Source organism: Rhinopithecus bieti, unplaced genomic scaffold (assembly GCF_001698545.2).
Source record: "Rhinopithecus bieti isolate Rb0 unplaced genomic scaffold, ASM169854v2 scaffold_3521, whole genome shotgun sequence".
Classification (NCBI taxonomy): Eukaryota; Metazoa; Chordata; class Mammalia; order Primates; family Cercopithecidae; genus Rhinopithecus; species Rhinopithecus bieti.
The window spans coordinates 367,065-370,034 of record NW_016804218.1 but is presented as its reverse complement, the minus strand read 5'-3'; the positions used below and the strand labels follow the sequence as shown (position 1 = coordinate 370,034).

The 2,970-nt window shown below is 39.7% G+C and overlaps 1 protein-coding gene across 1 annotated transcript in view; it reads right to left on the bottom strand.

The window, feature by feature from the left end:
* The window catches only part of OXCT1 (3-oxoacid CoA-transferase 1), a 145,380-nt gene that overhangs the window by 123,799 nt on the left and 18,611 nt on the right, over positions 1-2,970 (bottom strand). The gene's annotated exons all lie outside the window — the stretch shown is intronic.

The window sequence follows — 2,970 nt, the reverse complement described above, 5'->3', positions numbered from 1 at the left end:
ACCGCGCCCGGCCTCTAAATCCGCATTCAAAATGTAACTGCTTATTTGTATAGTCATGCTTTCAGTTTCCATACCTCCCAATGATCTCTTGACATATTTTAAATGTGTCTACTTTTGATATTCTAAGTCAATTTTAAAATCTGAATTATGAAACTTTAGTTATATGCCTTAAGTAATGCAATTAAATTTTGTTTTATTTCATGCTCTATGTAGGTATGCTAAATTTTATTCAAGTTAATAATGTAAAGTGTTCAAATTTTAGAGCTTATTTTAAACCATTTTCATTAGTATTTTTATCTACAAATTGTCTAAGAAAAAAAACAAAGTGAAAATACGGCACACAGGTGAATTGGTTTTTAAAAGCCAAGAGTACATCAAATCGTTTCAGAGTAGAAACAGCTGCAAGCAAAGTTTCTTTGTATCTTCTTTGGATCATCATCTTTCCCATGGGTGACTCTTCTTCCGAGGTACCAGTGATTTCAAGACTAGTTTCCCCAGTTCTCTCACTCTCAACTGTTTTTCTACCCAGGTTTTCCCTAAGGAATCAACTCTGGCCCTGAACCTTGACACCCTTCCTAACACTGAAGCCTATTGTGATAGCCTTGTTACATGACAGTCTTACTAGAAAACTAACTGGCTAGTCAGTAGTCAAAAATTGGGGCTGGACACCATGGCTCATGGCTGTAAATCCCAGTGCTTTGGGAGGTGAAAGATCACTTGAGGCCAGGAGTTCGAGACCAGCCAGGGCAACATAATGAGATCTGTCTCTATGAAAAAGAAGAATTGGTTCATGATATTAATGATGATGTGTTCATATTGTCCCAACCTTAAAAACTATTTTCTACTTTAACAGGACTCTAAGTATTCAACTCGAAGAAGAAACTAACAGTTGGTACTTGAGACATTCATTCAGTCATTCAAGTAGGCGGAATATTCTGGGGAAAGAGAGACCTGGGGTATAACTGAAAATCTTCCAGATAACTGATTATCTAGTCAATGGAAAGAAATGACTCTACCTTGTGTTATGAAGTTAGTAACATTCACAAAAAATTAAATCATCAAAATTACCATAATACTACTCCCTGCCTTAAAATACGTTTTATATATACTGTCCCTGAATACTCCCCTTCTACCATACCAGGTAAGGGCCTGAAAGTGGACTATTTCTGCACACAGGCCTTCTGTAGGTGCCACCAGCTCCTTACCTTCACCCACCAAAGAAGTCCTGATCCCCACCATCAACACTCCTCCCCCTAGCCTTCAGGCTGCAAAATAAGCTGCCAGAGCCAGTGTTTACTAATGGGCCACTAAGTTGGGGAAAGAGACACTGACCTCTCTTAGCCTGAGGAAAAACTGAAAAATATATATATATAAATGATGTACATATTTCTGACAAAATAAGGAGTAAAAGATACCAAGGGTAATCAAAAGGTTAATTTTCAATAGCTCCACAACCCAAAGAATACTGCATCTCAACTTATCATGTGAAAAATACTGCTATGGACTGGACTGTGTTCTCCCCAAAATTCATATGTTGAATTCATAGTCACCAATGTGACTGTATTAAGATAGGGCCTATAAGGAGGTCATCAAGGTTGAAGGAAGTCAAAAAGGTGGGGCCCTGATCTGGTATGATTAGTGTTCCTACAAGAAGGGTCCTACAAGAAGAGACACCCAGAGAGTGAGCATGCATGCTCTCCGCCACACAAGAACAGTGAGAAGTCGATCATCTGCAAGCCAAGGAGGACTTCCAAGCCTTCAGAACTGTGAGAAACTTCTGTTGTTTAAGCGACCGGTCTGTGATATTTTGTTATAGCAGCCTGAGCAGACTAAGACATCTTTGTTTTCCGGGGTTTTTTTGTTTTGTTTTTTTTTTCAAAAAACTGAGAAAACTAAATAAATACCAAGCCCAGTGCAGTGCTATGGTATGTACAGGTAAGAGTGCTATAGAGTGACCAGGTGTAACTACAACACATGAGCCTCAGAATAGTTCCCCACATGTGCTTTCTAGACAAACACACCATGATTTAATTACTAATTTTTAAAAATCTACTAAATTATGTTATTACCAACTTGGCAAAGTCAGTGGCAGTATTTTCTGTTGACTAAAATAAAGCGGAGTGACTCAGTTCAAGAGCTGAGAGCAGAGCATGTCAAAAATGAAAGAAAACTGTAGACCCTTCTTTTACTTAAAGGCTTGAAAAGTTTTCCTTTCTTTATAAATAACTCTAATTAGTTAAGAGATGATACAGAAAATGAGTGAAAAGTTGCTAGATTAATTATAGTAACCACTTGCTTTGTAGTAACACCAGTTCCCTGGAAATCTAGGTTCTGATCCCAGCACTTACTTAGATATAGTCACCTGCACCTTTCATGGGCTTCACTCTGATGTGTCTCAGCAAGACCAGATCACTCACAAATTTCTAGTTCTAAAGCTCATAGAAACTGGAGGGGCATGGTGGCTCACACCTGTGAGGCCAAGGCAGGTGGCTCATTTGAGGTCAGGAGTTTAAGACCAGCCTGGCCAACATGGTGAAACCCTGTCTCCACTAAAAATACAGAAAATAAAAATAGCTGGGCATGGTGGCACATGTTTCTCAGCTTCTCAGGAGGCTGAGGCAGGAGAATTGCTTGAACTCGGGAGGTGGAGGTTGCAGTGAACCGAGATCACACCGCTGCATTCCACCCTGGGTGACAGAGTGAGACTCCACCTCAAAAAAATATATAAAAATAAATTCATATAAATTAACTTTATAGGATGATTCTCAAACATTCCAGCAAATCCTTTTTGTATACTTCTGGCACAATACACATTACAGTGCCAAACTTAAAATCTTATCTTGCAGCCTGGGTATCTTTTAGAAATATCTCCTTTTGGCCGGGCGCAGTGGCTCAAGCCTGTAATCCCAGCACTTTGGGAGGCCGAGACGGGCGGATCACGAGGTCAGGAGATCGAGACCATCCTGGCTA